Source organism: Lissotriton vulgaris, chromosome 4_1, assembly GCF_964263255.1.
Source record: "Lissotriton vulgaris chromosome 4_1, aLisVul1.2, whole genome shotgun sequence".
Taxonomy (NCBI): domain Eukaryota; kingdom Metazoa; phylum Chordata; class Amphibia; order Caudata; family Salamandridae; genus Lissotriton; species Lissotriton vulgaris.
The window spans coordinates 1,031,530,859-1,031,554,696 of NC_141691.1; the positions used below are offsets into that span (position 1 = coordinate 1,031,530,859).

General features: G+C 46.8%; 1 protein-coding gene and 1 non-coding gene across 2 annotated transcripts in view; both read left to right on the forward strand.

Moving 5' to 3' along the window:
- The window catches only part of SEMA5A (semaphorin 5A), a 1,998,383-nt gene that overhangs the window by 1,228,758 nt on the left and 745,787 nt on the right, over positions 1-23,838 (forward strand). The gene's annotated exons all lie outside the window — the stretch shown is intronic.
- LOC147722832 (U6 spliceosomal RNA) lies at positions 5,133-5,239 on the forward strand. The gene has a single exon (XR_015295381.1). It is a non-coding gene; the product is annotated as a U6 spliceosomal RNA (small nuclear RNA).

The following is a 23,838-nucleotide window of genomic DNA, read 5'->3' on the forward strand; positions in this document are numbered from 1 at the left end:
AATGTGTTCCCCCATTACCGAATCGGTATTTACCGATTTGGTAAATCCCAATCATTCCTATGGGCCTCCAGGCCCATAGGAATGAATGGGAATTACCGAATCGGTAAATACCGAATCATACCGAGTCAGTAATACTTACCGAATTTTTTCCTACATAGCATTTACCGATTCTAAAATACTGAATCGGTAACATTCGGTATTTTAGAACACTTGTGACTGCATCACTGATATAGCACATGAGGGGCACTTCAAGTGGAGTATGACCAAAAGCAGAATCAGGATTGACTACTGGTTCCCTTACATGGATGCAATAGTAGAAGTAAAAGTGAAAGACTGTTTAGCTTGCTGCGCCAGTGACAAGACCAAGATTACCTGCAAGGTTCCTCTCATCCCTGTAGCGGTTCCTAACAAACCAAAAAAAACACGGGACAAGTTGGGTCTCAACATTATTGGACCCATGAATTTGTTCAATGTAATTAACAAATACATGTTTGTAATGGTTGATTATCATTCACATTGGGTCATGACCAGATCTGTAAGCAATATATATATGTTTTTTAAACATCTTTTTTATTAAACTTTGCTAATCGCAGTGTACACTTTAAAAAGAGCAGGCAAGACCTCACCCCTCACACCGGAACAAAATCTGCAAGCAATATTAATACTTCCACATTGATAGAATTTCTATCAGATACATTCTCCGGGGAGGAACTCCTGGTGCCATTGTTTACTGACAAAGGGATGCAATTTACATCAGATGAGAAGATGCATTTCCTGAGAAACTTATCCATTAACCACATACAGGCACCTCTTTATTGCCTGAAAGCTAATGGTTTAGTGGAGAGGGTAAACAGGAAGATTAAAGAAGTACTCAATTATCTCACACCACCGGAGAGTGTATTGACAAAGCAGTGAGAAAAGTGTTATGGTCTTACCACACCTAATGCTGTTTTGCGAGTATTGCCCTTTATATCACTCAAGGGAAGAAATCTGGGCACTAAACTCACTCCTAATTGGATTAATGGAAGTGATCCTGTTTGGATAGCTGGAGATTCGGTCAAGACAAAGGTAGAAAATCATCAACAAGAATACAAGATGTGGTATGACAACAAATGGGGAACAATTAAATGTGATTGGTATGAAGTGCAGTGGGTGGTTATTAAAAGGCACCACAACAAGTTAATATCATTCTCCAACTGGAGAGAATTAAGAGTGCCATACGTAATACTGTAGTACTCGAGAACGTAGATCGTTGACCAGAAGCTCTCATCCCAGGAAATGAACCTTCCGAGAGTGTTCCAAATTCTTCCCCAAGTGCAACAGAATCTAGGAAAGCGAGGAATCACGAACCGCCTAATTGGCAATTATATTACAAAAGGAATAAACTGCATGCCATAGTTACAGTTTTTGTGTATGTATATATTGCCTCCTCGTTAGTCTTCCTCGCCACATGATTTACATAGTGAGCATAAGCTCCACGACAGAACCCTCCAAAGCAAAAAAAGCCTCCCACCCCCTCCCAACATGGCCGACCAGTCCCACCTGACCTCTATAAGAGGCGGACCGGCCCAACCAACAGCCTGTTTTTTTTGTTCTGCGCGATTCTCTCCAGAGGCGCTGTTCAGGTAAGATGGGCCGGCGTGAGCTGGCCCTTGGGTTTTAGGGTTGAGGACCTGCTCTAGCGGTCCCTGGTGCCTTATGCCTAAAAATCCCCCCCCCTCTTCCTTCCCCCGGTCCTAAGGGGGCCGGTTAGGTGCTGCTCTAGCGTGCCATGGGTTTACAGGGGGGGGGGGGGGGGGGGCGGCCGGGGATGTGGGGTGTTGGTACATTCCCGTGTTCTCCCCAGGTCGTTACTAATGGGCCCTGACCACTATGTGGGCTTTTGGGTCCAGCGCAGCAGACGCCCATCGTGTGAATGTGTTTCTTGTACTCCTGGGCTCGAGCTGCTCCCCTGTTTTGAACATGACTTCCAGTCAAAAGTGGAAAATTATCACATTAACTAGACTGGAGTCTCACAGACACTTGCCAGTGAGTTGCCAAGTGTGTTTTACAGGGCACTAGTGTGGACTAACTGTATCCCAGATAAATGACACTAAAATGCTATTTAAAACTGCTGTATTTTGTGCAACTGAAGGTTCTTGCCTCGTGCCTGGCTTTCCGCCTGGAGTTGCGCTCTACCTTCTTTCCACGGGTTGTGGACGTGTGCGCTGGCTGCATTTGCCGGCTCTGGGCTTTCGTTGAAGTAGCTCAGTTGTAGAGCGCGACGTGCTGGGGGCCTTGCCTGGGGCGGCAGCGCTTCGGCAAGGCGTGGGACACACAGCGTGTGATTCCCAGCTTCTAGGCTGAGAGTCGCTAGGTCGCGCACTCACAGGGGTACACTGCTATGAGAATCGGAGGCGGGCTCGGTCTTACCTCACATGTCGGCGGGTCCTCGGGGGCTCCGCTGTCCGGGTCCGGATGCTCTCCTCCTGCTTCTCGAGTTCGCGGCGCTGGGCTCTGCCGCCTCCCTTCGTAAAATTTGGCCCCTACGGGCCGCGGCGGTTTGCCGAGCTGGTGTTAGCTCCGACCGCCCCCCGCCCCTCGGGGGCGGGGTTTGGTTGCCACCAGGTGCGTCCGATGATTTCTTTCGTCGGTCTTGCGCGGCATTCTCCTGCTGGCGCTGCGATTTGGACGCAGCGTGCACGGCGCGTCTGTCTCCTTCTCGGAGGGCCCGGGGTTCGATCCTCGGTGAGGGCATTTTCATTTTTTTGGGTGCAACACTGGCGCGATGTCATTGCCGTTTCGCAAATGTTTTTGTGTCCGGCCCAGTATTGTCTGGCTGTAGCATGCAACACAGCGTGTAGTGATCGTATTGTTTGATGTGGATTATTGCCAGATGCTGTTGTATCATGACCTGCTTCACTGTGCTACACTGGCGCGGCCTATGGGTGCGCGGTACGACGTGGGGTCGGATCCCTTATGTCTGTTTTCCCTTTCTGGCGCCCTGGCTCGCCCTGGGCTGTCAGGTTGCTCCGGACTCGAGTGAGTTTGAGAGGCTGGGTGGCTGTGCCTTCTGGTCTCCTTGGGGAGGCGGGGGATTCCTTCTGTCTCCGTCTACGGGGTCTCCCTGTTGGCGGCGCTAGCCCTTCTGGCCTTGCGCGGCGGGGTCCCTTGACCCCTCCTCGCCTCGTCTACCTCTCGACCAGTGGGGGAGTGTGGCCCGATGGTTGGTGCAGCGGACCCGGAGGCTGTGGTCGGGCCCGGGCCCTGAAGTCGGTTCCCCGCCTCGGCGGGTCTTGGGTTCGTATGTAACCCCGGTCCTGGTATTTCTCGCCTCGGTGCCTATTCCACTCCTGGAGTCACGTTCTGCAGCTCTGGGCAATAGCTTGCTTTTTCTCCACAACGGCCCCCTCCATGCTTCAGAGGCCTGGCCTCCACCTTGGGGGTGTCCGGGGATGGACGCCTCAGGGTGTTAGCCAGGAGAGGGTCCACAACAGCTTTCGTGCGAGCGCCTTGGGCCCTTGCGGATGTGTTGTGTGCTATGTTTGTGGCGTGTTACGCTTCTGTGCAGTTCGGCATGGCCCCTGCACAGGGAGGTCCCGCAAGTGCGTGATTCGTTCCGCGTTATGGCTTGAATTTCCCTCTGCCGGCGGCGGTGGTGGTTCCCGGGGTTTCTCGGGGTACGTTCTCTGCGCATGTCTCCGGACTCCCTTCCTCTGCCTGCGTCCGTTGTGATGGGCGTTGGGGAGGTGGGCTTTGTCACCTTTCCCACTCTGATGGCCGCAAGGCTGGCTCGGCCGTCTGGTCTGGCTGCGTCCTTGTCGGCGGTGACGACGTTTTCGGCGACTGTCCTACTCGGGCTGTCTCCGGCCTTTTCATTTGGGGCCCGCTCCCCCGGGCGCGGCCTTCCTTCGGACTCCCCGTCCGCCGGTGGGTGAGGGCGTCCCGCCCTTGCAGGGGTGGGGTCCTTCGGCCTTTCCGCCCGAGATCAGTCTTCACGGGGTGCGTTCGGGTTTGGCTTCCGGGCCCGAGTTTCGGCTCTTCCCGGTCTTGTACTGGTACTGCCGCTCCCTTTTTTTCACCCCTAGGCCCTGGCTTTCGGCCCTCTCACTCCTGGGGGTCCCCTGGGGGGGGGGGTGTTGCCTCCGTTGCGTCCCGTCTTGGGACGCAGCTGTCCTGGTTCTTGCGCTCTTCGGGCCTTGCTGGCCGGTGTCCGGTCTTGCTAGTCTTGCGGACTTTCCGCGGGGTCCCACCTTCTCGACGGGTTGGGGGGGGCCTGCTCCTTCCTTTGTCTCGCCTGTTGGTTTTTTCGGGGACCTGGGGTCGGCCTGTGGGGCCGGCCGGCGAGTGGGGGTTCCCTCTCTCAGTTACGGGTACTTCCGTTGGACTTGCCTTCCGGCCCGGGGGTGGGAGCTGTGCTCCTGGCCCGCCTGGTGGATATTCTTCGCCGGGTGTGGGTCCTGATGTTCCCTGTCAGGACGTGTGATTCCTCTCGGTCTCGTCTTTTTCATGGGCTTCACGTCAGGCGGTGTCTCTCATCCGTCGGCTCCCTGCTCTAGGTGCGGTGATCCCTGCGGCTCCCGTCTCGGGCTTGTACGCCTTCGGGGGTCGTATGCCTGGTCCCGGTACTTCCCTCTGGTTCGTTCAGGGGGGGGGGGCGTCCTTTGGCCGGGGCGTTTGGGGGTCGTTGGGATCTCCTGCTGTCGCGCGGCTCCTCGTGCTTCGGGGGTTGCTGGCAGTCCTCCTGGCCTGCCGTCTTTTGCACCGGTGCTTCAGGGTCCCCATGTCTTGGTCGGGTCGGTCGGCCTGGTGGTGTAGGTGTCGCCGGTCCTGTCCCGTCGGGCTGTCTTTCCCCCGGGGTCCGACTAGGTGGAGGCGGATCGTCTGAGTCGGATCTAGCCTTCGTGGCCTGGTCTCGCCCTGCCCCGGTGGTGTTTCGGCGCCTGGGGCCTCGACTCGGTCTGCCTCCGGAGGCTCTGTTCACGGTGGGGGACTCGGCCCTCCTGCTCAGGTTCTACTCTCTCCTCCCGGGTCTTTGTGGTTGCCCTGTCTTTCGCTGGACCCTGTCGGTCTGCTGTTCGCGTTCCCCCCGTGCCCTCTGATTTCGCGGGTCCTCTGCTGGATTCGCTTGGGCAGGGCCGGGGTGCTCCTGGGTGCTCGCTTCGGCAGCGCATGGACTAATTTTGTAACGTTACTGAGAGGATTGGCATGGCCCCGGCGCATGGTTGACTCGCTACTTCGTGTAGCGTTCCTGTTTATGGTTCCCGGCGGGGTCCGCCGCCCCTGGTGCCCTCTCCTTTTGCGAGCTGGCGGTTCGGGCCTACTGGCCGTTCCCGGTTCTTCCCGTTCCGTGGTTGGGTCCACCGCTCCCGGTGACAGTGTTGAGCCGGCTCTTTCTGCTGGCCTGACTCCATCTGCAGGCCTGTTTCTTGAGCGGAGGTCGCTGCTTGCTCGGGGTTGTTCTTCTGGGGTTGTGGTTTTGCTGCTGGGCTCCCGCAGGTCTTCCACTTTCTCTTCCTGTGCCAGGCAATGGGCTTCCTTCTCGCGTTGGTGCGGTCGACTTGGTGCTGGCCCCGCCTCCGTGGACCCCTTGCGGGTCTTGGTTTTCCTGGCTGAGGGTTTTTCCTTGGGCGTGGCCCCTTCTTCCCTGTGGGCTGCCTTGCGGGCCTTCCGCAGTCCGGTGTTCGACGGGCTGGTTTCCCTGGTGCCTCGCTTGGCTCCGGAGTTGGTCTACTCCGTCGCCCTCGGACGCTCTGCCTGTCTCCCCCTTGGGTTCTCTCTCTCGTTCTGCGAGCTCTTCAGGGTCCGCCCTTTGTGCCCCTGGCCTCGGTGGCCTTGCGGTTCCTCACCTTGTTTTTCTGGTGGCAGTGGTGTCTGCTGGGCGGATGGGCGTGCGGGGGTCGTGCCTCCGCTCCCCTCCCTTCTTGCGGGTTTTGCCGGACAGGTTGTTCCTCCGGCATGTCCCCCGTTTCCTTCCCGGGGTTCCTTCCCTGGTGTCCCGGGCTCGGGTGGTGTCTTTACCGCCTTTCCCTGCCGACAAGGTTCCTCTCTTGTCCGTGCTGGTTGTCCGGCGTGCTGTTTTGGGCTTCTCTTGGCCGCACGTCTTCCCTTTCCCGGTGGGAGGGCCTGTTTGTGTCTTTTGGTCCGGTTCGTTCGGGCCGCTAGCCCTCTCTTTCCGCCTTGGTTCGCTGGCTTGCACAGGCTATCATATTTTCCTGTGCTTCGCTGGGTTCGGTGGATCCGGCAGGGGTCCAGGGTCGGTCCACGGGGTGTGGCTCTGTGTCCTGGGCCTCGGTCAGGGGTGTCTCCTCTGTGGAGATGTGTCAGGCGTCGACGTGGTCGTCCCCCACCTTGTTCGTGGGACTCTATCAGTCCCGGGGGGACTTCGCTGGGGCCGTTCTGAGTGCAGGAGCTGCGGCTCCTGGTTGGCCTACTTTTCCTTTATGTCTTGATTTCAGGTTTCCTGTGATCCCTGTTTTCTTTTCATTTATTCTACTTCAACCTTGTGTTGGTTTCTCTGCAGCACCGTGTGGTGTTGTTCTTATGGTGGTCAATGAAGCCTTGTTGGCTTGGGTATTTGCTCACTATGTAAATCATGTGGCGAGGAAGACTAACGAGGAGGTAATGCCCCGGTTACTTACCGGTAATCTTCATTACTCCGAGTATATTCTTCCTCGCCACATGAGTTCCCTCCCCCCCTCCCTGTCTGGCTATCGGCTTCTTTGTTTGCTTGGTAGATCAGGCTGTTGGTTGGGCCGGTCCGCCTCTTATAGAGGTCAGGTGGGACTGGTCGGCCATGTTGGGAGGGGGTGGGAGGCTTTTCTTGCTTTGGAGGGTTCTGTCGTGGAGCTTATGCTCACTATGTAAATCATGTGGCGAGGAAGACTATACTCGGAGTAATGAAGATTACCGGTAAGTAACCGGGGCATTACCACAGTGTATTATGAGAAATCAAATTTTGGTAAATGGAGATGTGCTGTAATTTATCTTAGTTGGTATATCTCATTTTTACTCCCTTGTCCCTTCCTCCCTCCTTCCCGTTGTAATTGCCTTGCATTCTGAATTCGAACACTCACCTGAAGCTTGCCTTAGAATGTTGGCATCGTGAGACTATAGTTGAGCTTTTGTCAGTGTGCTCTGTAGAGGACCCTTGACGAATAAAACGTGGCTTCTTACCTCACCTGGTGGATATATTTTCTTCAGTGGGGTAGACTGTAGTGGGGTGTAACACGGTAGATTGCAGTGAAGTGGGGTTTATTGGGGTAGAGTGAGTTAGACTGTGGTACACTGGGGTAGATTGGAGTGTGGATAGGTTGGGGTGGGTAGATTGGGTGGAGTGGGGTACATTGGGGAATTTTGGAAGTTAGTGGGGTAGATTGGAGTGTGGATAGGTTGGAGTTGGGTAATTTGGAGTGGTGTAGATTGGGGTGGAGTAGGGTGGATTGGAGTAGACTGGAGTGCAGTGGAGTGTGGTAGATTGGAGTAAAGTGGGGTAGATTGGGCAGATTGAAGCTGAGTGGGGTGTACCCAGAGAATGTGTGGAGTGAAATAGAGTGGAGTGGAATGTGTTAGGGTAGAGTGGAGTGGTGTTGAGTGGAGTGAAATTGAGTGGATTGGGGTAGATTAGGGTGAAGTGGTGTGCAGTAATGTAGATTGGAGTGTAGTGTAGAAGGGTTGATTGGAGTGGGGTGGATTGGAGTGGAGTGTGGTAGATTGGAGTATATCAGGGTAATGTGGAGTAGAGTGGGTTAGAGCGGGTAGATTAGGGTGCTGTGGGGTAGATTGGGGTGGAGTGTAGTGGGGTAGATTGGAGTCTAGTGGGGTAGAATGGGGTATATTGGGGTAACATGGGGTAGAGTGGGATTGAGTGGGTAGATTAGGGTGTAGAGGGGTAGATTGGGGCAGAGTGGGGCGGAGTGGGTAGACTGGGGTAGATTTGAATGAGCTAAATTGGAATGGAGTGGGTTAGATCAGGGTAGAATGGGGTGAGGTAGATTGAAGTGGAGTAGGGTAGATTTTGGTACAGTGGACTTGGGTAGATTGGAGTAGAGTGGGGTAGATTGGAGTGTGGTAGATGAGAGTAGAGCGGAGAAGAGTGGAGTGGAATTGATTGGAGTGGGGTTATTGGGGTGGATTAGGGTGGAGTGTGGTATATTGCAGGGGAGTAGGTTAGATTGGAGTGGGGTAGAGTGGAGTGGGGTTGATTGGGGCACACACGATTGTAGTAGGGTAGATTGGAATAGAGTGGGGCAAATTGGGCTGGAGTGGGGTAGATTGAGGTGGAGTGGGGTAGATTGTAGTGGGCTGCATTGGGGTGGATTGTAATGGGGTAGATTGGAGAAGATTTGAGTGTAGAGGGGTAGATTGGAGTGGAGTGGGGTGGATGGAAGTGGAGTGAGGTAGATTGGAGTGTGAAAAGAATGGTGTGTGGTTGGGTAGATTAGAGAGCAGTGGGGTAGATTGGAGAGAAGTGGAGTGGAATGTAGCTGTGGCTTAGTGGAGTAGATTGGGATAGATTGAAGTATAGTGGGGTAAATAGTGTTGATTGGGGTGGAGTGGGGTTGATTGGGGAGGACTACATTGGGGTAGATTAGAGTGAAATAGAGTGGGGTAGATTGGAGTGGAGTTGGGTAGATTGGAGTGGAGTTGGGTAGATTGGAGTTGAGAAGGGTAGATTGATGTAGAGGGGGTAAATTGGGATGGAGCGGAGTAAATTAGAGTGGGGTAGATTGGGGTGGAGTGGGGTAAATTGGGGGTTGAGTGGGGTACATTGTGGTAGATTAGAGTGGAGTGGGGTAGATTGGAGTCGAGTGGGATAGATTGGAGTGGGGTAGAGTTGATTAGAGTGTGATATAGTGGAGTGGAGCAGGATAGATTGCAGTGGAGTTGGGTAGATTGAAGTGGGGTGAAATGAAGTGGGGTACATTGGGGTGCAATCTGGTGGATTGGAGTGAAGTGGGGTAGCTTGGGGTAGACTAGAGTGGAGTGGGGTAGATTGGAGTGGAATGTAGTAGATTGGAGTGGAGGGTACCTCTGGACAAGTAGTGTATATTGGGGTGGACTGGGGTATATTAGAGTGGGGTAGATTGAGGTGGAATGGGACACATTGGAGTGGGGTAGGGTACATTGGTTAGACTGGGGTGAGGTAGATTAGAGTGGAGCACAGTGGAGTGGGGTACATTGGAGTGTGGTAGAGTGGAATGGAGTAGGATAGGTTGGAGTGGAGTGGGGAAGATTAAAGTTGGGTAGATTGTGGCAGATTGGAGTGGAGTGGGTTAGATTAGAGTGGAGTGTAGCTGTGTCCCTTGGGTTACATCCCTTCCACCTGAGTGCATAAGGGGCACCCGAAAGACCTTTTTGTGGAATACATATGAGAATTAGGACTTCAGCACAGGTTTTAAAGAGAAATGGAATAGTGTCAACACTGCACAAAACTGAAGCGCTTTAAATAGACACATACTTTTTAGGCGCAGAGGAGAGGTGGAATACATATAAGACCGTGGGCACAGCTTTTACTAAGAAATGGGTTAACTGCAGCGTGGCAAAACTTGAGGCACTTTAAAAAGCCACATATTTTGTGTTTGGAAGGGCACAGTTGTGTCCAAAATGTTTATGTTGCTTAGTGGCAGTCTGGCCTGAAGAATGTGACTGGATTGCTTGTCTGGAAATACTAAGGGAGTCCGGTTTCAGACTAATGTACGCTTTAACCAGACACCTACTTTGTATGTGCAGAGAAGAAGTGCATCCCTCAGAAACATGGAGTCGTATGGTCTGCTTTAATAATCCGTGCCATTTGTTTGGTGCTCTAAAAGGAAGCGTTGAACTGAAAAATAAAGTCACTAACTGCTAACCTCTCCCAAGAGGGGAGTCCCCTCCTCCTCCCTCAGCCATTTCCAACTGCATCCCTCCTAACCTTTAAAATACACAACTGACATCGTGCTATGGTGCCCAAAAAGGTTGCAGTTTATTAAAAACATCACATGTTATACATATTGCAATTCTTATGGTCATTATAACATCCATGTTAACACATTTACTGTTTTTGCAATCATAGTTCTTTCAGTCTGTTCTTGGTCATTATATGCTCTCAGACAGACTCATTTCTGGGGAGGGCCCAATGTCTGGGCCACTGTTTCAGCGATGTTAGGCTTCAACTTGCTATCGACTTGGTGCGTGTCCATCAGGACCTGCCCGAGCTCTGTCTCCCGACATTGAAAACCAACTGAAGCCTGCTGCTACGGAGCCCCAGGGGAGCCACGGGACCGCCCGATGATGACTGGAAAAAATTGAGCCGGATCCTGTCCACGCCTGCTCCGCTGCAGGTAGGCCTGCAGGTTCAGTCCTTTCTTCGTCTGCCACAATGCCAGATCTGTTCACTGCTGGTCCACGCCACCTTCTCCTGGACCGCTGGTACCGCTGTGTTGCTCCGATCGGTGAGGCTCAGTTTTTCAGCTTTCCTGTCCCACGAAGAGGGAGTGTGTGCTTGGAGGGCCTTGCACCCACTTCTTATCCCCCTCGCTGCTTGCCAGCTTGCCCTGGGGCGACCAATCCTGGTCACCCCATTTTGAGGGCTTGAGACCAGAGCGGGAGAGGGCTTCCTGCCTCCGGGTGGTGTTTGTCCCGGGACCCCATTGGCTCCGGCTTTGCCTTCCCAAGCCAGAGCTTCTTAATAGTCCATGCCATTTGTTTGGTGCTTTAAAAGGGGTTGCCAAATTTAAAAAACGGTGCACAGACAAAATATCGACTCCAAAATATCGACTGGACATAATATCGAGTTTTAAATATAGACTGGACAAAATATCGACTGGACATAATATCGACTACAAAAATATCGTTTTTCAGGTAAGTGAAGTAATATCGACTGTATAAAATATAGATAGCAAAAATATCGAATTTTTAATAATATATAATATTTTATAGTGTATTTTTATGTAATAATATGTGTGAAAAGTGTGTATTAATGTTATAAAATATTTTATTAAATGAATTTTGTTTTTATAATAATTGCGTAATGTAATTCTGTAGCGGATTGTGGGTTTATAGGGGAATAGGGTGGGAAGTAATTTAATAATAATTAATTAATTAATATATGTTTGTAAATATTTTTAATTAATAATTAATTGATAATTAATTAATAATAATTAGTTAATTAATTATTATAATTTTGTACATATTTTGTATTAGTAATTATTTGGTAATTAATTAATTGTAATTAGTTAATTACATTAATTAGAGTACATTTTAATATATATAATTTTGTGTTATTGTTAAGTAATTAATTGGGAAAAAATAATATTAATTATTAAAATAATTACAGCTAATGTGCTAATATATTTACTTTATTGTTATTGTTAATTAATAATTATTTGGTAATTAAATAATATTGATAAATTTTGGGTAAAGGAGTATTTTTAGGGTTCAGGGTCAGTTTTCAGTTTTTGGGTAAAGGGGCATTTTTAGGGTTTTGGGTCAGTTTTCAGTTTTAGGGTAAAGGGGTATTTTTTGGGTTCAGGGTCAGTTTTTAGTTTTTGGGTAAAGGGGCATTTTTAGGGTTCAGGGTCAGTTTTCAGTTTTTGGGTAAAGGGGTATTTTTAGGGTTCAGGGTCAGTTTTCAGTTTTTGGGTAAAGGGGCATTTTTAGGGTTCAGGGTCAGTTTTCAGTTTCTGGGTAAATGGGCATTTTTAGGGTTCAGGGTCAGTTTTCAGTTTTAGGGTAAAGGGGTATTTTTAGGGTTCAGGGTCAGTTTTGGGTTTTTGGGTAAAGGTGTATTTTTAGGGTTCAGGGTCAGTTTTTAGTTTTTGGGTAAAGGGGTATTTTTAGGGTTCAGGGTCAGTTTTGGGTTTTTGGGTAAAGGGGTATATTTTAGGGTTCAGGGTCAGTTTTCAGTTTTTAAACGATATTTTTGCTAATCGATAATGTGACCGTCGATACTCTTTGGAGTGGGAATAGTATTTTTTACACTTCTGGTATTGTACGGTAATATAATAGTATCTTATTTAATTATATTATGTTACTATATATATATGTTTTAACAAATAAGATTGTAAAAAATTATTTTTATTATTTTCATTTATTATTTAATTATTATAATTTAATTTAAGTATTTTTAAGTATATTTTAGTAATTAAAATTTAATATTAATTTAATTTAACACTGTTTTTAATAAAGTCGATATTTTTTACATCTATATTATTGTAAACGATATTTTGTACTCGATATTTTTGTACTTACCTGTTTGTAGATACAAACTCGATATTTTGACTGTCGATATTTTGTCCACGATATTTTGGCAAGTCGATATTTTGTCCCTCGATATTATTTCAGTGATCCTTAAAAAACATTTTAATGCAACAACAAACAGACCCGTAGGATACAAATTAAAAGCAATCCAAAGGTCTAGCGTGGAAGTAGAAATGATGAACGGAAAAATGAAAAAAGTACAATGATTCACAGCATGAGTAGAGGAAGCACACTAATCAAATGAAATCAATTAGTACTTGGTCCATGCTCCAGAGAAATAAAGGGAAGTGACATGAGGCATATGGTGGCCAATTAGGAGGCAGCTAAAAAGAATGACAAGCCAGCAAATGGTATTTAATCAGTGGGCTCCAAGCCCTTTACTGTGTGCGATATTCCTTGCAGCAACAGCGCAGGTGCGCTTAGAAAGACCTAAAAAATGAACTTGCTCATTTACAGCCATTCTGAATGTAGGTCCAAGTGGGGGTATTTCTTTTTTCTGACTACTACTCCGCACTGGGCACTGGGCAACATTGCCCCAGTGTGCAGATACTGCAGATAGAGTGACCAAGACCAACCATCTGTAAATTTCACGGACAGTCCTTAAATTGGACCTCACGTCCTTTGTCTGTGAGGATTTTTTTTACGGATGCCTTTTGTCCGTAATTTTGGGCCTTTCAGGGATCAGAGCTGTTCCCCTGCAAAAGACCTCAGCTCCTAGATGGGGCCGCCTCACACTCCTCTGAGCACAAGAGCAGCCGCACCCCGGCCATTGTTATTCTGTGTGGGGCTGATTTCCACATACAGAACGATAATGGGTCAGTCTGTGCTGGCACAGCATGTGGTGGCCTCCTCCAGCCTCATTCCAGGGCAGGGCTCTCTGTTACTTGGAAGTGCAAAAAACGCCCATGCTGCTCCAAGGTGAGAATCCAGTTAACCAAAGGAAGGCGGTGCAAGAAGTTCGCAAGGAAAGGCTTATAGTTATAGTATTGCTGCTTTTTTATTTTATACAACTAACAACCATTGACAAAGCCAATTGTTCTGGCTTGTTGAAGGTGTAACGTTGCTTGTTGTAGGAGTAACGTTACTTGTTCTAGGTGTAACGTTACTTGTTGTATTATATATCTGAATGCAATGACAGAAGCAACAAATATACTAGTCGGGCGACACATTATATTAAGCACAGATTTTTAGTTTATGTGTTTTAAGCCACACCATTTATTTGATCAAACGCCCTTTTGGAGTTACCCCTCCGCCCTAGTTTTTTCATCACAAAACCATGTCACAGTCACCCCACGTCCAGGCACTATGCATCATGCATGACTCATGCCTTCCATTTTTCAAGATTGCATATGTGCAGGGGCATAGTGAACCTTGCCCCACCCCACCTTGAGGTTCCGTGACAATCATAACGATGTTTTTGACTCGTTCGAATATGGACGAGTTTGGTATCTATGAACCGCAAATTACGAGTTTAGTGGGTGTACGCGTTTTCGCTATACTGGCCTGAACCGTTCGTCTTATTCGTGGGTTTCTTCATCTGAACCCACGGGTTCCATTTTAGATACTGCATCCATTTTGTCTCTTGCCCTCAAGTAGCCAGCGAACAGACACTGTCCGCTTCGTGACCCTGGGACTCCCCAGCTCATACGGAAGACTCGTGTTGCTTTGAGGATGTCTTTATGATAAGGGGGATGACACTGCAAAGGCAGATGGCCCCGCTCGAGGCTCATCTTGCCGTGCCGGTCTATTGTTTCAGCTGTGCATGCATTAGGCACGAATCCTTTGATCCTGCAATCGTGCTTCCGATACTGCCCCCTACACTCTTTTTCAATCTGTTGTCTATCTTTGTCTTCCTTGCACCTGTTTCTGTCTCTTTTCTTAACTCGTTTACAGCCAGAATGGAATGTACCTAATGGTGGGATAACGTACTTTTACAGTTGGGAACCGGCGATGTTACTGTAATTATGTTCCGGGCATCTGAATACATGAAAGCGACCCTTTTGAAGTTTACTGTGGGAACTGAGTTGTAACCTTTTGTCCGCCATGTTGTGCTATGACTAAAATATGTATAAAAGGGGCGACCCACTGTTGCAATTTGAAGCAGTCTCTCAGAACCTACACGCTGTGTACTTCTTGCGACTTCTGTATCCCTGCAGTAAATAAACGCTGATCTTTGACGCCGAAGGAAGTGTCCAGTGTCTCTGTAATTTGTACGCCGGAACAGGTAACCCACGAAGGTTTCAGGTGTTGTTCCCTGGCACCGCTGGGCCTTAGAATAGCCCAGTCCTTCAACCTCACCCATTGCTTTAGGAACTACAGCGAGGGTGGAGTTCTTGATAGGTTTCATAATTAATGTGAAAAGGTGAGTGAGTAAGAAAATGAAGGAATAGGTGGATGGATGGATGGATGAGTGAAAGGGTGGATGATGGGAGAGTGAATGGGTGGATGGATGAGTGAAATGATGGATGGATTGATGAATTGATAAGTGAAAGGGTGTATTGATAATTGATAAGTGAAAGGGTGAATGTATGGATGGATGAGTGAAAGGGTGGATGTAAGGCTAGATGAGTGAGTGAAAGGGTGGGTAGATGGACAAAAGAATGGATAGATGAGTGAAGGAGTGAAAGGGTAGATGGATGAGAGAAAGGATGGATGGGTGGGTGAATGGAAGGATGAATTGCAAAGTGAAAAGGGAATTGAAAGACAACGGGGGATGCATAAATGGATGACTGAACGGGTGAATGGGTGGATGAGTGACTGGATGGATGAATGAGTAAGTAAAAGGATGGCTGGATAGGTAAATGGCTGGATGGATGAGTGAATGGCTGGATGGGTGGAAGAGTGGACGAATGAGTGTGCGGATGGATAGGGTGAAATTGTGGATGGATGGATAATGGATGAGTAAAAGGGTGGATTGAGGGATGGATGAGTGAAATGGTGGATGGAAGGATCTGTGATGGATAGGTCTGTAAATCATTGAATATGGACATGGATGGGCACACAGATGGAAGGACAGAATGAATGGTGAAAGACTGAGTGATGGATGAAAGTATGATTACACATTGTAAGCCCCATTATCTTAAGCAACATTTCCTGTACATTGGCTTTCACATTTTTATGAGTGATTGTCTCGATGTAATATGTATGTGCTGTAACGCACTCCAAAGCTCTGACCCACATACTTGGGATGAGTAGCACTACAGAAGAAATTAAATACACATGAGATAGGGTCTATGTGAAGATGAGGGGTGCCATTGGAGGGTGGTAGCAAGGCCAGACTGGTCGGACCAGGCATCAAACGTTTTCCCTGGGAGCTGGAAAGGTGGGGGCAGTTTTGTTACCACAAAAAGACCTGCACATTTGCTTAAAGCTGCGTGCATACTGACAAACCATGAAGTGCACAATTGTCTCACCTAATATTAACTTATTTTCACTTGTACTTTAGTGGTTGTCTATTTACTTACTTATGTACTATTGCACACCATTCTCTGATGTGTCTGTAAAACTTACATTTTGTCCTGAATTTTGACCTCCTGTCCTGAATTTTTTGTCCTGAATTTTGACCCTTTGGCCTGAATTTTTACACTCACTGTCCTGAATTTGCACCCATGCCAGTTGGTCACCCTAACTGCAGAGTCTGAACAACGAGCAGTAAAATTCATCCAAAAATGAGGATGAAAACGCAAAAAGAGGACTTTCTTACAGTGACACATAGAGATTATCTTACTGTTACAGTATTCATAAGCCATCAATGCTTCTTTCGGCAGGGGCAGGCCAGGCCAGGCTCGTACCCGGCGGCTGGTTCGAGTATTCCAACATCTGCGCGCGCCTCCCTTCAGCAATGCTTTCGAAACGCCGACCCATAGCATCATCTGTTCCTCTTTAGGTTCCAGGCTCCGAGGCCGGGTATTGCATTTGATTCCTGCAATTTACCACTCGCTCGGGATCGAAAACTAGGGTTACATGCAATTACAGGTGTGTGTGGTGAACCCCAGCGCCGTGGGCTCATATTACCAGCGCCCAAGCCAATGTCTGCCTCGAGGCGCCTCCTGCACTCTGCATGTGAAGAGCAAGGGGCTCCCACCGCAGCTTGCTCAGACAAACATGCTACACCCGTGGTTTATACCGTATAAGTAATACCTAGGCTGTCAACAAAGATATTAATTCCAGTCTTTTCTAGAATCGCAACTATGCAAACGACCCCTCCCTCTAGAGTCCCAAAACATATATCATTTCGAATATTTCCGCAGCTCACTTTGCCTAAAATGTTTTCCCTCGCCTGGCACAGTGAGACATCAATATTATTTTCTCCCGAGCGAATGACAGCATGCCGTATGACACGCGGCAGCAGACACGTTTGATTGGGTCAGCAATTTATCCACATTTCGGTGTCATTTATCAAAAGACCAAGCACACAAACGCCAAGCTCGTGCTTTTCTGAAATATCCTGACGCCGGAAGTACGTTTCAGAGGAGCGAGGTTTCTACAAAACCTTTTCCTTCTGAAATTACGACGGTCTATGGCCTTGAAAAAATAACTGGCCCATGTGCATGAAAAGTCTAGCCTGTAGAAGCGAACCTGATAGAGCAGAGCATAATGTGTATAATAATCATGGGCCGGTCAAAGAGGTCTTTGCCATCACAGAGATCGTATGCGGCATTCTGTGGTGTTTACATGGACAATTTACGTGTACACCTCCTACATATAAAGTAAGAATGTAAGTTGCCCTGAGCTAATACCCAGACAACGAGTTTTTTTCCGAATGTAGGCAGAGGGCTTTGACATTTAAACGGATCAGCAACAAAGGAAAATTCAGCATCCCCATAATGCCTCCGCGAGGACTGAACAGTCAAAAGAGTCAATGACGTAATTTTCCATGTAACGATATGTTATCACTGAAGTAATATGTGAGGTCAGAAGCAGTGCACGATGGGAACCCACGCATGAGAGAGATGAAGTGTGAGATATTCAGAAGCAGGATTTCAGAAAGATAGCGGGCCAAAGATGTCAGACTGCAAAGGAAAGAGGTGTGAAGGGAAGCAGGTGAGTGAGACAGGGCCGGGACTGTGAATTACAAACCAGCCCTGACAATTAAATTGGACCGGCCAGGCGGGGGGGGGGGGGGGGGGGGGGTGGTTTGGTGTAGGGGGCGGTGCTGGTGGGAAACACTACTGCTGCTTTTGTTGCAGGGGGTCGATGTTGCAGCCTTGCTACGAAATCGGCCCTCTGTACCAGATACGGCCCCCCACAGGTCCAAAAGCCCCCACCCCTCCGGCCCATCGGCAAAACGTCTGGTGCCCACTACGACCAGTCCGGCCCTCAAGCGTGAGGCACCACCAATACTACTTCCCATTCCACAGACCTTTTAAAGTGTAAAATGTTTTTCATTCAAATTATTCACAACAAAATAATTATTGGTATTAATGTATCTAATGTTGCTAACAAGCATTGGCAAAGTCAATAGGTTTGGCTTTCAGGGTATGTTAGTAATTGTACTTGCATATTTTGGATGCAATAACAGAAAGCTCACAAGGACCCAGCAAAAATACTGGTTGAGTGGCATGCTATGAGAAGCACAGGATTTTTGTTTACATGTTTTAAGCCACACCTTTAATTTTATAGACCACATCTCATGGAAAGGATTCCTAATTACAGTTCTAAGGCCACTTCCCTTTCAGAGCCGCCTCTCAACCGCCCTAAATTTTTCATTCCACTTAAAGCTCTGGGTAGTTTACTAAACCATAACCATAGAATTTTCATGCTTTTTTTGTATTTTTCTAACCGTAGCTGCACTTTAGCTGTGTTTTTATAGTGAATTTCATAAGATTTTTAAAACATACATTATGGTGTTGTGAGCAAACCTAACCATGATTTTTATCTTTAACCTTTATATTTTCAGTGATTGATATATATATATGTATATATATATATATATATATATATATATATATATATATATATATATATAGATATATACATATATATATATATATATATATTCACAGAAAAAACCATAGGTTATAGTGGATATATAGTTAGGAATTTGCATTTACAAAACCTTGAAAATTCAATGAAAAAACCATAGGTTATAGGCCATATATAGTTAGGAATTAGCATTTACAAAACCTTATTTTACTCGCATAAAACCATTGAAATTCCATATATAGTTAGCTAACTATAAGCGCTAACTATATATCGCGCACCCGCAATCCACTGCTGATGATGTCACATATTACATCATTCATGACATGGTCAGTGACATCACTGATGACATCACTGATCACAACATCCAATGATTGTATGTGTCTGTAAAGTTTAAATATGTTTCACATATTGAAGAATGAGTGGATGTATAAGTGTCTGGATGAAGAATTTAGTAGGTGCATGACTGACTGTATGAGTGAGTGATTAAATGTGTCTCACTGAGTACATGGGTTAGTGACTAAACTGTCTTAATTCGTGCATCAGTATGTTTGATGTTGTGTAAGCTGCTGCATGTGTTGATCAGTAGCTATAAGAGTGGCCATATGGGTTATTGATTGGTTGCCCAAATATTTGAATGGGAGGCTGAGTGTGTGTGTGGGTGGCTGGGAGGTGCGTGACTCTGTGCATAGATGTGTAAGCAGTTGATTCACTAGGAGTATGAGTTCAAGAGTGCATGTGGAAACAGCTATATGGGCGGTTGACTGTGCATGGGTGTGTTGGTGAGTGAATGGATTTCTCATTGCTACATGTGCAAGTAAGTACGTATGTAAAACACAATACATGTGAGAGTTGAGATATATAAATAACTGAACATAAGAGCCAGTGAATGTGTGAGTGGCTGTATCGATCACTGTGAGCTTGTATCAGGGATTATATAAGAGAGTAAATATGTGTTATTATATGTTTGAATAAGTAAGATGTGTATAACTGTATAGTTGAGGAAATGGAGGTGTGATTGATTCTTTGCATGACTGACTAGGTGTGTAAGTAACTCCATGGATGAGTGACAGTCTGTGAGTGTCTGTTTATACTGAGTGTATGTAAGGTTATATTAGAGTCTGAAGAGGTTCATTGTATTATCACATGAGTGATGTGATCAGTGATGACAAATGAGATGTCATCAGTGATGTCATTTGAGTTGTCATCAGTGATGTCATTTGAGATGTCATCATTGATATCATTTGAGTTGTCATCAGTGATGTCATTTGAGATGTCATCAGTGATGTCATCAGTGATGTCACTGACCATGTCATGAATGATGTAATATGTGACATCATCAGCAGTGGATTGCGGGTGCGCGATATATAGTTAGCGCTTATAGTTAGCTAACTATATATGGAATTTCAATGGTTTTATGCGAGTAAAATAAGGTTTTGTAAATGCTAATTCCTAACTATATATGGCCTATAACCTATGGTTTTTTCATTGAATTTTCAAGGTTTTGTAAATGCAAATTCCTAACTATATATCCACTATAACCTATGGTTTTTTCTGTGAATTTCATTGGTTTTTTAATAGCAAATATGAAAAGCTTTAAAATGTCAAGTACGTGATAGATAAAAACATTTTCGTATTTATGCACGCTGATGTGCTTTGAACGCTGCCCCCCCCTCCCCTCCGTTGTAATCCGTCGTACCTCCTTGTCTCTCCATTTGATTGATTGTTGTCCAAGCATTTACTGTTTTAGAATTGGTTCTCTTTGGATCATTCTCTATTTACAAACAAGCACAAAGTCGCAATACTCTGTTTAGTCTTTGCAGATAGTGAAAAATCGTGTAAAAAAAATAAAAGTAATCGAGCAAAATCAGTAGGCCACTAATTGGATCTCTTTTTGACCTCGCTAAAATAGAAATATTAGGAACAACCCTTCTTGAGAAATACGAAAATAGTGACATGAACTGAGCTCCACACCATGAGGGCTGCAAGACAGCTCGGCTCCATCACCCATCCCGCACAAAATAATGACAAACCCTATGCAAATATTAAAAATATAGACAACACACCAGCAAAGAAACAGGGTAAAACATTTTATTAAAAAACTATTTACATAACGTTGGTTTATAAGATGATGTCAGTAGTGGACCGATGTGTGAATAGATCGAAAACAGCACAAGGCTCCAAGATCCGGATAGCAAGCTCCTGGATGTTGGGTGCCATAGTTTAGAGTTCTGAATTTCAGCCTTTTTCAATGCCTGTGCTTTGTTGAATCAAAATGGCGGCTTGACACAAAGCTGACTCAAGCGTTGCTACTGATGCTATGCAGACCAAAACTGGTTTTCAGTTTGTACATTTTTCTAGATTTTTCAATCCAAGTTTGGTTGACTTTGTAGAACGATGGCTTCAGATTTTCAACATACGGTGTGGTGGCGCTGACTGGGAGGGGGCGCTTCGCTCCTGCCCCCTCCCCAAGTAAGATTTTCATACGTGAAAGTACGTTAATGGTTTTGGTCCCTGAGATGCTTCGATGTCACTACCATTCTCAAATAGCATAAGTTCTAGATGTTGGGTGCCATAGTTAAGAGTTCTGAGCAGCGCTTGTAACACTGTCTGAAGCTTATTTCCACCTACTGCAGCTTCACTATTCTCAAAGTAAGTGAGTGTCGTTTGTGGACCTGACTGCATTAGAAAACAATGTGATATGTTACCTTCCTAAACAGCTTGACGGAGGCCCCTGAGGGACGCTGTGATGGCCATGGACTCGGAGAAGACGCTTGGCTCCGACACCCTCCCCAAGTCTTATAGCACTGGTGTAGCCTGAGATCGCCCCCGACATAGGCGGCCGGCTCCCGGCGGTACTTTTTGCCTTTTGATGACTCTTCAATTCTGGACCTTGTCCCACAATCCGTTTGACCTGAAGACAAGCTGTAGTGGGGCGCCCCTTTATCGTTTTAGTTGCCATTCCGCCCGCTTTTGCTACACTGTGCCTCTTCCGCCATTCAGCTGTTTTCCGCCCGCTCTTGCGACTACAGCGTCTCGCTCACCATGTAGTTGAGATGCGCCCGCTCTTGCGGTGCAGCGATAGGCGGCTGCCACAGGACTCTCAAAATGGCGGCCGGCTCTTCGGTTTTGGGCCTGGTCCACTAAAATGGCCCTGGGACACCTTGGAACTCGGACGCTTGTCTGCTAGGGCTTGGGTCCCATTCTCGAAAAGCGTCCCCTCAGCCGTGAAGATTCTACAAAAGTCTTGGGGGCCTCCGACTCCCGCAGGCTTCTGGTGGGGAGCGGCTGCCATGATTGCTCGTGGAATGGCCACGACGGAGCTACGAGATGGTAGTGGTCTCATGCTGACGCCAGCTTTAGTGTGAAACATCCAGAAACACTGTAGACTACCAATTCGATCAGTTCCGGTAGCGCCCCAACATGACCCGGAAGAGAAGAACTTGCCCTCCCCTCTTTGACTGATGGTTCTTGTTGCCTGTCCCCTCTGTTGTCATTTAACAGAACTTTTTGGACTGCTGAAAGGGGTTGTGTTCTGAACGCTGGTTGGTGGAGACATTTAGACTATATTCTTGACCTACGTTGTCGCGTAATGCGTTTTATGACACGCCGCGTTAGCGCACCCGGAAGTGATCCGAGGCGCGGCGCGCAGCGCGTAACGTAAGCATAACAGGTCATGTGACTTGTTAATAAAACTTTTCATTGGTTCATTTTACTTTTGTTAATTTAATGATGAAAAGCTTGGTCTTATGACCTAAAAATTACGCTTTTTATTATTTTCGAACAATATTTTTTTTTCAAACATATGTTATAATATTCCAGGCTAATGTACTTTCCCGGAAAATTTACAACTGTCTTGCAAGTAAAATATATTCCTTTTTCGAGAAAAAGGGCGTTTCTTCCTTCCATGACGGAGCCGTTGAGTAAAAGAGATTCGGCCTGCTGTCTTAGTCGCCGATACGCCTGATTATCAGATTCTTATCGATCACTTTATGTTGCAGACATGAAAAACACAACTGCCCTTGACCATTTATCTTTACTGCGTTCCTACATATTATACCTTTTATCCGTCATGTAATTGGACTGCTTTATTTCACTTGCCTTTTACTGATTCGAAAACAGTCACTAAAAGTAAAAACTTTACAAATGAAAATACTACTACCGTGTTTTGTTTTAAAAACCTTTATTGTGAAAATGTCAGTATACAAATACGGGCCTATAACCACGTGGGCCGGCCACGGAGCAAACTCAAATCGTATATGATGAGGAGACATTTACACTGTAGAAGAACGTAACGAGCGGGCCATTAGGTGACAAGAACAAAGGTGTCTAACAGTTGCGGAATCGGTGGACGTACATTTTGTAATTAAAATACGACAGGGCCACTTACAATAACATTTTCTAGATATACATTTGCGGGCAAAGAGTTACGAGTCCCATTTATACCGGCGCCATTTTGGGCGAGGCCGGGCAGGTCCAAGATATAGTCAAAATGTCTCCACCAACCATCGGCCAGACCAGAACCCCTTTCGGCCCTTTATGTTACAAGATGGTGTCTTCTATTCAGAAAATATTGGTGGCAGCATTTTGAAAGGAAACAGAAACAGCCGTTCTCCTAGTGAGTTTCACATTGTTACATTTAGGAAGAATGTTGAAGAGTAGTATGTGGAAAATCTGAAGCCATTTTTCTACAAACTCTCAATCAGACTTAGATGGAAAAAAAACCTGAAGAATGTACAAACTGAAAACCAATTTTTGTCTGTATAGCACCAACAGTAACGCTTGAGTCAGCTTTGTGTCAAGCCGCCATTTTCATTCAATCAATAGCGTCCCCCTGCACACATTCAGGGACCTGGTCGTGTCTTTAGATGAAACGCATTGTAGGAAAAGAAGCAGAAAGGAAAAGGAAAAAATTTCCGCCGGACCTAGTGAAGCTGCAGCAGGTGCAAATAAGCTTCAGACAGTCTTACAAGCACTGCTCAGAACTCTCAACTGAGGCACTCAACATCCAGGACTTGCCATTCGGATCTTAGCGCCTTGTATTTTTGTTTTGTTCTTGATGGAGGGGAAACAACAAAAAACAGGCATTGAAAACGGCTCAACTGGAGCAAAAAAAAAATTACTTCTTGGGTGCATTAGGGCATTTATGATTTTCGAATGCCGTATTCATCAGGTTGATGCTCATGTTGCCATAGGACAGCATAGCACCACAGTGTATACAAGTTAACTTCATATGTTCAGATGAGGCAGGTGGCATATTTAGCATTCACCTTCTTTGATCCAGGAGGGATGGAGAAAAACTGCCAGATGAAACTTGAAACTTGGCCATCCAGATCTCGGCGCGTTCGACTCACTGTACCGCAACAGTGACCGCAATTCAGCTGGACACGCCGTCTTTCGGCGCAGCATTGTAGGATGGCCACACCAGTGCGGCAATTTGCTGGACACCACCTCGGTGCCATCCAGATCTCGGCGCGTTCATTCATTCAATAGCGTCCCCCTGCACACATTCAGGGACCTGGTCGTGTCTTCAGAAGAAACGCATTGTAGGAAAAGAAGCACAAAGGAAAAGGCAACAAGTTCCGCCGGACCTAGTGAAGCTGCAGCAGGTGCAAATAAGCTTCAGACAGTTCTACAAGCACTTCTCAGAAATCTCAACTGAGGCACTCAACATCCAGGACTTGCCATTCGGATCTT